At 50.7% G+C, this 13,947-nt stretch overlaps 1 pseudogene; it reads left to right on the forward strand.

The window, feature by feature from the left end:
* Positions 1 to 182: 182 nt before the first annotated feature.
* Positions 183 to 13,649, forward strand: LOC144309604 (integrator complex subunit 4 pseudogene; annotated as a pseudogene).
* The last annotated feature ends 298 nt before the right edge of the window (positions 13,650 to 13,947 follow it).

Raw genomic sequence — 13,947 nt, forward strand, 5'->3', positions numbered from 1 at the left:
GTGTTTCCACATTGTGGATGATAATTTGCCACGGGCTTTTCGTAGATGGATTTGAAGATGCTGAGGGACGTTCCCTCTATCCCTGTACTCTGAAGGGTTTGGATCTGCCATGGATGCCGTATTTTGTCAAATGCTTCCTCTGCGTCTCTTGAGAGGATCATCTGGTTCTTGTTTTCTCTCTTGCAGATCTGATGAAGCCCATCGAGTGTTCTCCGAGTGCTGAAGCAGCCTTGCACCCTGGCGATTAACCCCACTGGGTCGTGGTGAGTAACTTCTTAATCATGTCCCGTCGGATCCTGTTGGCTCATATCTTGTGGAGAAGGTGTGCGTCCGCCTTAATCAGGGACATCGGTCCAGCATTGTCCCCTTTTGGGGTCTTGGGTTTTGGAGTTAAGGTGATGCTGGCCTCCAAGAACGAGCTTGGAAGTATTCCATCTCTTTCTATCTTTCGGAGCAGCTTTAGTAGCATAGGTAGTCTTTCTTCTTGAAGCGCTGGATAGAATTCCCCTGGGAAGCCATCTGGCCCTGGACTTTTGTGTCTTGGGAGGTTTGTGTGTTTGTTTATAGGTTTCTTTCTTATTGGAGGTCATTTTGCCAACATCGAGTGTAACTCCCCCAGTGTTCATCGCATCAAGTGCCCCCCTCTGTGCCCGTCACCCAGTCAACCCCGCCCCCCGCGTTCCTCCCTTTCTTCCACCCCTTGTTCATTTCCCAGGGTTAGGAGTCTCTCCTGTTCTGTCTCCTTTTCTGCCATCTCCCACTCATTTTTTTCTTCTTTCTCCTCTGTTCCCTTTCACTATTTTTTTCATACTCCCCAAAAGAACGAGACCATAGAATGTTTGTCCTTCGCCGACTGCCTTCTTTTTCTTTGACTCAGCCATAATACCCTCTGGTTCCATCCACATCGAAGCAAATGGTGGGTGTTTGTCGTTTCTGATGGCTGAGTAATCTTCCATCGTGTACAGAGACCACTCGCCCTCCTTATCCATTCATCTTTCGATGGGCACCGAGGCTCCTTCCGCAGTGTGGCTATCGTGGGCATTGCAACTCGAAACCTCAGGGTGCACGTGTCCCGGTGTTTCCCCGCATCTGTATCTTTGGGGTACATCTCCACCAGTGCACCCCCATGCTGGATCGCAGGGCAGATCCGTTGTTACCTCTCTGAGGCACCTGCACACGGTTTTCCAGGCGTGGCTGCATCAGGTCACATTCCCACCAGCAGTGCAAGAGGGTTCCCTTTTCGCCACATCCTCGCCGACCTTCGCTGTTTCCTATCTTGTTAACGTTCACCGCAGTCACTGGTGTGTCAGGTGGGATCTCGTGGTGCTTTTGACCCATATCTCCCTGACGGCCAGTGATGCGGAGCATTGTCTCACGTGCTTGTCGGCCATGCCTAGTCTTCCTCTGTGACATTTCCATTCATGTCTCTTGCCCGTCTTCCGGATTGGATCGTTGGTCTCTTTGCTGTGGAGTTGCAGAAGTTCTTCAGAGATCTTGGATACTGGCCCTTTACCTGACAGGGTCATTTGCACATGTCTTCTCCCACTCTGTGGGTTGGCTTTGAGTTTTGTCGGGTGTTTCTTTTGCTGTGTGGAACCTGCTCATCTTGGTGAAGTCCCAGCAATCCTTTTCTTCGCTCTTGTTTCTCTGGCCTTCGTGGCTGATGTCATTTCTACGAAGTTGCTGTGGCCCAGTTCAAGAAGGGTGTTGTTGCCTTTGTCCTGCCCTAGGATTTTGATGGACTCTTGTCTTGCAAAATTGAGATCCTTCATCCATTTTGAGTTTATCCTTGTGTATGGTGTGAGAGGAATGGTCCAGTTTCATTCTTCTGCGTGTGGCTGTCCAGTGTTCCCAGCAGCATTTATTGAAGAGACTGTCTTTTCTTTTTCCCCGTGCATGGTCTTTCCTGCCTGGCTGAATATTAGTTGCCCATAGAGTTGAGGGTCCACCTCTGGATGCTCTCTTCTGTTCCATTGATCGGCGTGTCTGTTTTTGTGCCAGTATCCCACTGTCTTGCCCGTCACAGCTTCGTGGCACAACGTGAAATCCGGCATTGTGCTGCCCCCGCAGTGGTTTTCTTGGCGACTCTTCCCGTGGCCGTTCGGGGTCTTTTCGCATTCCACACCAGCCTTCAGAGGACTTGCTCCAGCTCTCTGAAGAGAGTCCGTGCTATTTCTGACAGGGATTGCATTAGTTGTGTATATTGCCCTGGGTCACGTTGACATTTTCCCCAATATCAATTCTTCCAACCCAGGAGCGTGGAACCCTTTTCCATCTCTTTGTGTCTTCCTCAGTTTCTTTCCGACGTGTTCCACAGTGTTTCAGGAAGCCACCCGGCCCTAGACTTTTGTGTCCTGGGAGGTCTTTGATGATGACTGCTTTAATTTCCTCCCTGGATATTGACCTGTTGGGGATTTCTGTGTCTTCCTGTTCCGTTTTTGGTAGTTTGTGGTTTTCCGGAAATGCGTTCGTTTCTTCTCGATTGCCCAATTTATTGGCGTATAGCTGCTCAGGATGAGTTTTTCAGATCGCTTGTATTTCCTACGTGGTGGTGGTGATCTCTCCTTTCTCATTCATGTTTTTGTTAATTGGAGTCTTTTCTCTCTACTTTTAATAAGGCTGGCTTCATGGTTTTTCTCTCTCTTATTGGTACTTTCAGAGGTCCACCACCTGGTTTTGTGGATGTGTTTCCTCAGTTCTTCTGCTCTCTATTTCATTGAGTTCTGCTTGAATTTTTATTAACCGTCGTCTTCTGCTGGGTGAAGGTTTCATTTGCTGGTCCTTCTCCAGCTCCTTTAGGTGCCAGGTTAGTTTTCGTATTTGAGTTCTTTCCAGTGTTTGGATTGATGCTTGTATTGCGATGTCTTTCCCCTATTTGGGACCGCTTTTGCTGTATTCCAGAGATTCTGAACGGTTGGTCGTATCTTCGTTCTCATTGGTTTCCGTGAATTTTCTTAATTCTTCTCTAATGTCCTGGTTGACCCTTTCACCTTTTAGCAGGATGGTCCTTAACCTGCACGTGTTTGAAATCCTTGCAAACTTCTTGTGGTTGAGCTCTAGTTTCAGAGCATTATGGGCTGAAAATATGCAGGGGACGATCCCAAAGTTTTGGTATCGATTATGACCTGATTTGTGACCCAGTATGTGGTCTCTTCTGGACAAAGTTCCACGTGCAATTGAGAAGAATGTGAATTCAGTTGCATTTGGATGTAAAGTTCTGTAAATATCTGTGAGATCCACCTGGTCCACTGTATCCTTTAGTGCTCTTGTTTCTTTGGAGATGCTGTGCCTGGAAGACCTGTCAATTGCAGAAAGCGCCGTATTCGAGTCTCCAAGTAAAAGGGTATTATTATCTACGTATGTCTTAACTTTGCTTAGCGATTGATTGATATCCGTGGCAACTCCCACATTCAGGGCATAGATACCCACGATCGTTAGTTAGGTCGTCTTGTTAGATAGATCCCTTACGTACGATCTAGTCTAGTGATTGTGTGAGGTTTCCCACATAGAGTGTCATGTCCTCTGTGAAGAGTGAGAGTTTGACTTCTTTGCCGATCCGGACGCCTTTTTTTTCTGTTTCGGAATGTCGCTGGGAAAGCGAGGACCACTACTATTCTGCCGAACGAGAGTGTTGAGGGTGGACACCCTGTCGTGTTCCTGACCTTAAGGGAAAAGCTCCAGGTTTTTCCCAATGAAGAGCACGTTCCCTCTCTGGGTCGTTTGTACATGGGTTTTATGATAATTGAGGTTTTTTTCCCAGTATGCGTACCCAGCCGAAGGTTTTCATCATGAAAGGATGGTCTATTTGGTCAAATGCTTTTTCTGCATCTATTGAGAGAATCCTACGGTTCTCATCCTTTGTTTCATTAACGTGGAGAGGGAAGGAGAGACAGAACTGGAGGGATGGACAGACACAGGGAGGGGGACACAGACAGGGAGGGAGAGATAGGGATGGGGAGGGAGAGACAGAGAGATGGTGAGGGAGAGACCGAGACAAGGAGGAAGAATGAGGAAGGGAGGGAGAGAGCCAGACATGGAAGGAGAGTCAGAGAGACAGGGAGGGAGAGACAGAGACAGAGAGACACCGAGAGCCCGGGAGGGATACACTGAGAGACAGGGAGGAAGAGTCAGAGAGAAAGGGAGGGAGACTGAGACACAGAGAGGGGAACACAGAGATAGGATGGAGAGAACGAGACGGAGTGAGAGACTGGGAGACACGAAGGGAGACACACAGAGACTGGCAGAGAGACAGAGACGCAAAGAGAGACAGAGACACAGGAAGGGAGAGTCGGCGAGACAGGGAGCGAGAGTCAGAGAGAGGGTGGGAGAGGAGACGGGGTGGGGGGCAGGGCGGGGACAGACTGAGATGGGGCAGCGGGGAGAGACAGACACAGACACAGGGAAGGAGAGTCAGAGAGACAGGGATGGAGAGACAGAGACAGCGAGGGAGATACAGAAAGACAGGCAGGGAGAGGCAGGGAAACAGGTAGGGAGACACCGAGAGCCTGGGAGGGAGAGACCGAGACACAGAGAGAAGGAGGGTGAGATCTAGACACCGTGGGAGAGACAGAGAGGGAGGGAGACCGAGAGACAGGGAGGGACAGACCCAGAGACAGGGAGGGAGAGACCGAGAGACCGGGAGGTACAGACCGAGAGACAGGCGGGGGGAGACAGAGAGACAGGGAGTGAGAGCCAGAGCCATGGAGGGAGACCGAGATACAGTGAGGGAGAGGCCGAGAGACAGGATGAGAGAGAGACAGGGATGGAGACACACAGACAGGGAGGGACAGATGGAGACGGGTGGCGAGAGACAGGGATGGAGAGACCGAGGCAGGGAAGGAGAGACAGAAGTGGAGGGATGGACAGAGACAGGGAGGGAGAGATACATAGAGGTGGGCAGGGAGACGGAGAGAAAGCGAGGGGGAGACCGAGAGACAGGGAGGGAGAGAGAGATGGAGACAGGGAGGAGTGACTGAGAGGACGGGGGTGAGAGATCGAGATGGGGGAGAGACACAGGACAGGGAAGGAAGGATCCAGAGACAGGGAGGGACAGACAGACCAAGAGACAGAGAGGGAGAGATGAGACAGAGGGGAGAGACCAAGGTGCAGGGAGGGAGACCGAGAGACAGGAGGGGAGAGTCAGAGACAGGGAGGGAGGAGACAGCGAGACAGAGACAGGATGGAGAGAATGAGACAGGGAGGGAGACAAGTGAGAGTCCGAGAGACAAGAAGGTAGGCACAGAGACAGGGAGAGAGAGACAGCGAGGGACAGGCCATGATAGGCAGTAAGAGAAGAAAGACTGGGAGGGACACAGAGACTGGGAGGGCGAGGGAGAGAGAGAGAGATGGGGGTGGGGGCAGAGGCAGAGAGACTGGGAGGGAGACAGGGCCAGACCGGGAGGGAGAGCGAGGGAGACAGTGAGGGAGAGACAGAGACCGGGACGGAGGGACAGGGATGGAGACACAGAGCCAGAGAGAGGCTCCGTGCCTCCGTGAGCAGGTGTCCCTCGGGACTGAGCCGGGGCGCAAGGCCTCGGCCCCGGCGCCCCGACTAGACTAGCGGGGGGAGGCAGAGGCGGTCTCGGGTCCCCTGTAGGCTCCGCGGAGGGCGGGCCTCTGTGTGGCAGGTCTGCGGGGGGCGTGGCGGGGGCGGGGCGGGAGCTTGCCCAGGCGCCTGAGCCCGAGCGTGACCTGAAGGGGGCCGGGGCGTGGCCGCAGGAGGAGCTGTGCGCAGATGCGGCGACGTGGGCACGGCAGGAGGTTGCGCGGCCGCGCCCCCAGTCCAGGCCCGCGGTTCCCCGCGGTTCCCCGCGGTTCCCCGCGCTCCGGGCTCGCGGCAGCGGCTCTGCAGGCCTCGGCCCCCGGCGCGCAGGTCAGCGTGGGCCCCGGGAGGCGTGACGGGCCCCGGGGTGGCTGTGCGAGAGGCATCTGGCCCTCGCTGGTGGCGCGGCGGGTGCCTGGGAGGGACCGGAGGGGGACAGTGAGTCTTGGGGGCCGCATGGAGGCGCCCCCGTGGCGAGCCCGGCGGACACCCTTTGGGCCGCCAGGGTGCCGGGCAGAGGGCTGCGCGGGGGAGGAGTGGTGGGACCTGTTCTCGGAGGGGGGCGGCGGCGGGGCCTCCTACGTGTCAGGTCAGGTCTCACAGGAGCGGCTCAGGGAGGGTGTGGGGCCCCTCCACCGGGGCTCGGGGAGGTGCCGCCGAACCCATCCGCGGCTGCTCAGAGGGGTTAGGATGCAGGCACCCTGCGATGTCAGGGCAGGGCCTTGGGGCGGTGGCTTGAGGGCCTGGGCTGCTGGGCCCCCCCAGGCCCCCCAAGGCCCTTGGCTGTTCCTCCTCCCCCCACCCCCTCCCCGCTCTCAGGTCCCTCCCTAAGCTCCCCAGCCTGGCCGGCAGCATGCCCCCCTCCCCCTTGGTCCCTTTCAGGTGAATATGGCTACCTCTGAAATTGTTGAATTTTGAAATCGTTCCCCTTTCTGCACATCCTGTCCAGTATTTGTGGTTTCCTGTCTGGCCAATGTTCCCCATTCTCACCGGTGTAAGGTGGGATTTCGTTGTGCTTTTGACGTGTGTTTCCCTGATGGAAATAACAGTGATGCGGCGCATTTTCTCATGGGCTTGTCGGCCACGTCGACGTCTTGCTCTGTGCCATTTCGGTTCGTGTCTTTTGCCCATTTCCGGATTGGATGGTTGGTTTCTCTGCTGTTGAGTTGAATGGGTTCTTTAGAGATCGTGGATGCTGGCCCTTTACCCGACGGGTCATTTGCACGTAGCTTCTCCCATTCTGGAGGTTGTCTGTTGGTTTTGTTGAGTGTCTCTTTGGCTGTGCGGAAGCTTCTCATCCCGATGAAGTCCCAATAGTTCATCTTTGCTTTTGTTTCTCTGGCCTTTGTGGGTGTATCTTGCATGAAGTTGCTGTGGCCAAGTTCGGGAAGGGTGTTGCCTGTGTTCTCCCCTAGGGTTTTGATGGAATCTCATCTCACATTTACATCTTTCATCCCTTTTGAGTTTATCTTTGTGTCTGGTGTGAGACAGTGGTCCAGGTTCACTCCTCTGCATGTGGCTGTCCAGCATTCCCAGTGGCATTTATGGAAGAGACTTGTCTTTTTTTCCAGTGGATGGTCTCTCCTGCTTGGTCGAATATGTGGTCTTGACCACTGAGTGGAGGGTCCACTTCTGGATTCCTCTTCTGTTCCATTGATGGATGTGTCTGTTTTTGTGCCTGTACCACACTGTCTTGGTGAGCACAGCTTTGCAGTGCAACCTGAAATCCGGCATTGTACTGCCCCCCGCTGTGGTTTTCTTGGCTACTCTTCCTGTGGCCATTCGGGGTCCTTTCTGATTCCACACAAATCTTCAGATGATCTGTTCCAGCTCTCTGAAGAGAGTCCATGGTATTTTGATAGGGATTGCATTGTGTAAATTGCCCTGGGTCACGTTGACGTTTTCCCAATATTCATTCTTCAGATCCATGAGCATGGAATAGTTTGCCATCTCTTTGTGTCTTCCTCAGTCTCTTTCAGACGTGTTCTGTCATTTTTCGGATAGAGATCCTTGACCTCTTTGGTTAGGTTTATTCCTAGGTAGCGCATGCTTTCGGGTGCCATCCCAAATGGGGTTGACTCCTTAATTTCTCTTTCTTCAGTCTCATCGATAGCGTCTAGAAAGGCCACTGGTTTCTGGGCATTGATTTCGTACCCTGCCACACTGCCGAATTTGCTGTATGAGTTCTAGCAGTCTTGGGGTCGAGTCTTTTGGGTTTTCCAGGTGTATGGTATCATGTCATCTGTGAACAGGGAGAGTTTGACTTCTTCTAGGCCGATTTGAATGCCTTTTATTTCTTTTTGTTGCCTGATTGCTGAGGCTATGACGTCTAGTGTTATGTTGAATTGCAGTGATGAGAGTGGACATCCCTGTCTCGTTCCTGATCTTCTTCGGGGAAAGGCTCCCAGCATTTCCCCCTTGGGAATGATAATTTGCCGCGGGCTTTTCATAGATGGCTTTGAAGATGCTGAGGAATGTTCTCTCTATCCCTATACTCTGAAGCGTTTGGATCAGGAATGGATGCCGTATTTTGTCAAATGCTTTCTCTGCATCTATTGAGAGGATCATCTGGTTCTCGTTTTTTCTCTTGCAGATCTGATCAGTCACATGGAGTGTTTGACAAGTGTTGAACCAGCCTTGCATCCCGGGGATAAATGCTACCTGGTCACGGTGAGTAACTTCTCAATGTACCGTTGGATCCTATTGGCTCGTATATTGTTGAGAACGTTTGCATCCGTGTTCATCGGAGACATTGGTCTATAACTCTCCTTTTTGGTCGGGTGGGGTCTTTGTCTGCTTTTGGACTTAAGGTGATGCTGGCCTCATAGAACGAGTTTGGAAGTATTCCATCTCCAGAAGCTTCAGCTGGCCTCACTGTAGTCTCTTTGGCAGGCTCTTGATTTGGTTCAGGATGTTGCTCAGTGGCAAAAGTCATTTGCTCCACTGAGGCAGGTGGCGGCTCCGGCATGTGCGGGAACCCAATAGCATGCACCTGGGCGTGCTCTTCCTCCAGGGTGGCCACGGGTACAGGTAGCTCTTGCATGTCGGAACAGTGAGTCAGAGGTGTTACCACCACATGCATTGGTTTGGTCTGAGCAGCTGGCTTCTCGGCTCGAGCCATGACCAGCTCAATCACCTCTGGCCCTGAAGCTTTAGCAGGCCCCAAGGTAGGAGCTGGGGCCAGTTGTTGAGGTGGTTCAGGATATTGCACAGGGGTGGACACTATTTGCTCCACTGAGACGAGTGGTTGCTCCGGCATGTGGCAGACCCTGATAGCATGCGCTGGGACATGATCTACTGCGAGGGTGGCCAAGATTGCAGGTGGGTCCTCCTTGTTGGGAGAGTGAATCAGAGATTTGACCACCTCATGCATTGGCTTCAACTCAGCAGCTGGTATCTCTACTCTGGCCAAGCACTCAGCACCGACAGCCCTGCCCAGCTCGATCACCTCAGGCCCAGAAGCTTCATCAGGCCCCACCTTCAGAGCTGGGGTGGGCTGCTGACATGATGTTGCTCAGGGGCCAAAGCTGGTTGCTGCACTGAGGCAGGTGATTCCTTTGGCATGGCATGCCGGGGACATTGATAGTGGGCACCTGGGGGAGCTCTTGTTGCAGGGTGGCCAAGTGTGTAGGTGGCTCCTCCAGGTCGGGACAGTGAATCAGAGGTGTGACTGCCTTGTAAATTGACTTGGCCTCAGCAGCTAGCATCTCGGCTCGGGCCATGCACTCAGCACCAACTGCCATGCCCGGCTCAAACTGCTCAGGCCCATAAGTTTCAGCTTGCCCCAGTGTAGTAGCTCTGGCGGGCTCTTGATTTCGTTTAGGATGTTGCTCAGTGGCCGAAGTCGGTTGCTTCACTGAGGCAGGTGGCTGCTCTGTCATGTGGGGGATCCCGATAGCATGCCCCTTGGCATGCTCTTCCTCCAGGGTGGCCATGGGTACAGGTACTTTTTCACATTTGAAATACATTATTGCATATTTGCTTATGTTAAAAAAAAAAACTGTGTCCAAAACTTAAAGATTCTTATTTACTGATGCATTTAAATCTTTCTCATGATGATCTACGGCATTTAACATAGTAGTGAAATTGTTCGTATCTGTGCCTTCAGCAGCTTTTACTTCTGTACTTGTGGTGTTCCTGTTTATATCACTCGGATATCTTTTGAAAAACAATGACATACTTTAGAACCCTGAAGATTTCCCTGGTGTTTTTTTTTTTTTTTTTAGTGTCATACATTTCCATTTATTGGACCTACTGAATACATCAGTTAAATGTTTGCTTATTTTACATAAAGGGCCCATTTTCTTTTTTTTTTGAATTTTTAATTTTTTTTTTAAATTTTTATTTATTTATGATAGTCACAGAGAGAGAGAGAGAGAGAGAGAGAGGCAGAGACACAGGCAGAGGGAGAAGCAGGCTCCATGCACTGGGAGCCCGATGTGGGATTCGATCCCGGGTCTCCAGGATCGCGCCCTGGGCCAAAGGCAGGCGCCAAACCGCTGCGCCACCCAGGGATCCCCAGAATTTTTAATTTTTTATTGGAGTTCAATTTGTCCACATATAGCACAACACCCAGTGCTCATCCCGCCAAGTGCCCCCCTCATTGCCCATCACCCAGTCACCCACCCCCACCCACTTCCCCTTCCACTACCCCTTGTTTGTTTCCCAGAGTTAGGTGTCTCCTGTTTTGTCACCCTCACTGATACTTTCACTCATTTTCTCTCCTTTGCCTTTATTCCCTTTCACTAATTTTTATATTTCCCAAATGAATGAGACCATATAATGTCTGTCCTTTTCCGATTGACTGTTTTCACTCAGCATAATACCCGGGACAGCTGCACCCCAATGTTTATAGCAGCAATGTCCACAATAGCCAAACTGTGGAAGGAACCTCGGTGTCCATCGAAAGATGATGGATCAAGAAGCTGTGGTCTGGCGGGAAGTCATGGCGGCTCACCTAAAGAAACGAGTGTACGACGAATTCACTAAGGAGGTCCAGCAACAACAGGAGGAAATTGCAACCAAGAAACTGCGATTGACAAAACCAAGTAAATCTGCAGCACTCCACGTAGATCTGTGTAAAGCTCCCTTCCCAGCGGATGCTTTGCAGTATCTACTCCAGTTTGCCAGAAAGCCTGTTGAAGCAGAAAGTGTGGAAGGAGTAGTTAGGATTCTCTTGGAACATTATTATGGAGAATGATCCATCTGTGAGACTGAAAATTGCATCATTGTTGGGTTTATTATCAAAGACTGCAGGATTTTCACCAGACTGCATTATGGATGATGCCATTAACATCCTGCAGAATGAAAAGTCTCATCAAGTCCTTGCTCAACTGTTGGACAGCTTGCTTGCAACTGGCACCAGACTCCCAGAGAATCAAGCTATCCAGATGGGATTAGTTGATGTAGCCTGCAAGCACCTCACAGATACGTCTCATGGTGTAAGAAATAAGTGCCTGCAATTACTTGGCAATCTTGGCTCTTTGGAGAAAAGTGTCACAAAAGATGGAGAAGGCCTAGCTGTCAGAGATGTCCAGAAGATGATAGGGGATTACTTCAGTGACCAAGACCCACGTGTCAGAACAGCAGCTATAAAAGCCATGTTGCAGCTTCATGAGAGAGGACTGAAATTACACCAAGCAATTTATAATCAGGCCTGTAAATTGTTGTCTGATGACTATGAACAAGGGCGCAGTGCTGCAGTCCAACTTATCTGGGTTGTCAGTCAGCTCTATCCTGAAAGCGTTGTCCCCATTCCTTCTTCTAATGAAGAAATTCGCTTAGTTGGTGATGCATTTGGAAAAATTTGCCCCATGGTCAATGATGGCTCCTGGGTGGTTCGAGTTCAGGCTGCAAAGCTGTTGGGCTCAATGGAACAAGTCAGTTCTCATTTCCTGGAGCAAACACTCGACAAGAAGCTCATGTCCGATCTCAGGAGAAAATGCACTGCACATGAACATGCCAAGGAACTTTACAGGTCAGGAGAGTTTTCCAGTGGCAGAAAGTGAGGAGGTGATGCTCCCAAAGAAGAAATAGATACAGGAGCTGTGAACTTGATTGAGTCAGGAGCTTGTGGAGCCTTTGTTCAGGGATTGGAAGATGAGATGTATGAGGTCCTCATTGCTGCTGTGGAGGCTCTCTGCGTGCTGGCCCAATCTTCACCTTCTTTTGCGGAGAAGTGCCGCCCTGATTTCCTGGTTGACATGTTTAATGATGAAATTGAGGAAGTACATCTGCAGCCCATACACAGCATGAGAAAAATTTCTAATAATATCACTCTCCGAGAGGATCAGCTTGACACTGTCCTGGCTGTGTTAGAGGATTCATCCAGAGATATTCGAGAGGCTCTTCATGAACTTTTATGCTGTACTAATGTTTCGACTAAAGAAGGGATTCATCTTGCACTGGCGGAGCTGCTGAAAAATTTAACCAAGTACCCTACTGATAGGGACTCTATATGGAAGTGCTTGAAGTTTCTGGGAAGTCGGCATCCAACCCTGGTGCTTCCCTTGGTGCCAGAGCTCCTGAGCACCCATCCATTTTTTTGACACAGCTGAACCAGACATGGATGAACCAGCTTACATTGCAGTTTTGGTTCTTATTTTTAATGCTGCTAAAACCTGTTCAACAATGCCAGCACTGTTCTCAGATCATACCTTCAGGCATTATGCCTACCTCTGAGACAGTCTTTCTCATCTTGTTCCTGCCTTAAGGTTACCAGGTAGAAAACTAGTGTCATCGGCCATTTCTCCCGGTATTGCGCCCCATGAGGACCCGTCCCATCAGTTCCTGCAGCAGAGCTCTGAAAGGGTGTACAGTCTTCAGAGCACCGGAACCCTCAGGGAACCCAGAAGCTGCTGGAGTTCACCATCCAGGATCTTCAAAAACTTGGAGAACTTCAGTCTGACCTAGCAGGAGTCGCTGCTAGGAGTTCTCGGCTACCTATCTTTGGTGTCAGCTTCTTCTCCTCAAGGCCTTGCAAGAAAAGCTCTGGAATGTGGCTGCCCCTTTATATTTGAAGCAGAGTGACTTGGCCTCCACAGCAGCAAAACAGATCATGGAAGAGACCTACCAAATGGAGTTCATGTACAGTGGTGTGGAGAATAAACAGGTGGTGATTATACATCACCTGAGGCTGCAGGCCAAAGCCTTGCAACTTATAGTAACAGCACGGACTACTCGAGGAGTTGACCCCTTATTTGGGATGTGTCAAAACTTTTTACAGGAAGTGGACTTTTTTCAGAGGTGTTTTATTGCGGATTTGCCCCACCTAAAGGACAGCTTTGTGGACAAACTTCTTGACCTTATGCCCCGACTCATGACATCCAAACCTGTGGAAGTGGTCAAAATTCTACGGACCATGCTGAGGCAGAGTACCTTCTTGCACCTCCCCCTTCCAGAGCAGATCCACACACTTCAGCCAGCATCATTGAGCCAGCAGGTGAGTCAGACAACCCCTTGCAGTTTACATCTGGATTGGTTGTGGCCCTGCATGTCGATGTGACCCTGGAAAATGTCCAGGACCCTCAGAGTGCTGTGAAGGTCCAGGTCTTCTATCCAGATGGCCAGGCTCAGATGATTCATCCTAAGCCGGCAGACTTGCAGAATCCTGGCCCAGGGCGCCACCGGCTTATCACTCAGGTGTACCCCTCCCATACTGCCTGGACAGAACCATGCCAGGTGGATGTGAGGCTGCTGCTGGCCTACAACTCCAATTCCCGCATTCCCAAATCCCCCTGGATTGACGGTGGCGAAGTGTCACCCCAGGTGGAAACCAGCATCGAGGGCACCATCCCCTTCAGCAAGTCTGTGAAAGTTTCCATAATGCCCAAACCTGCAAGGCGCTGAGTCACAAGCATTGTGTAGAGCTAAAGCTGAGAAAGACCTTCTTAGGTAGCAGAGTGAGCCCGAAGCCTAGAGCACTTCACCTGGAGCCGGCGTATGGGCATGAGCACCATCACCCTTATCGTCTCATCTGGTATCAAACACAAAATAAATTATTTTGCATTAAAAAAACAAAAACCTTCAAGTCCACACCTCTTCCTTCCCTGACTCCCCCCACCACCTCAATAAAGTTGAGAAAACAACAACAACAACAACAAGAATCTGTGGTCTATGATACAATGGAATATTACTCAGCCATTAGAAACGACAAATGCCATGAAAGGAGAGTGATGTTTGTCTACTTGTTGGGTTCATGTTGTTGTACGTGTGTGTGCAGCCAACCAGCAGTGCTCATTATGTACCAGATCATCTACTAAGAATAGTCTTTTACCCAAAACCAGGAAAGAGGAGAGAGAAAGAACTAGTTTTGAGAGCTTTTTGATTTGGAAAAAGCATTACAAAAATCACGATTTTCATTATACAGTAAGGGAGTAGCTTCCTTCATTCTCGTGAGGATTAAC

The sequence above is a fragment of the Canis aureus genome, unplaced genomic scaffold (genome assembly GCF_053574225.1).
Source record: "Canis aureus isolate CA01 unplaced genomic scaffold, VMU_Caureus_v.1.0 ptg000124l_RagTag, whole genome shotgun sequence".
Classification (NCBI taxonomy): domain Eukaryota; kingdom Metazoa; phylum Chordata; class Mammalia; order Carnivora; family Canidae; genus Canis; species Canis aureus.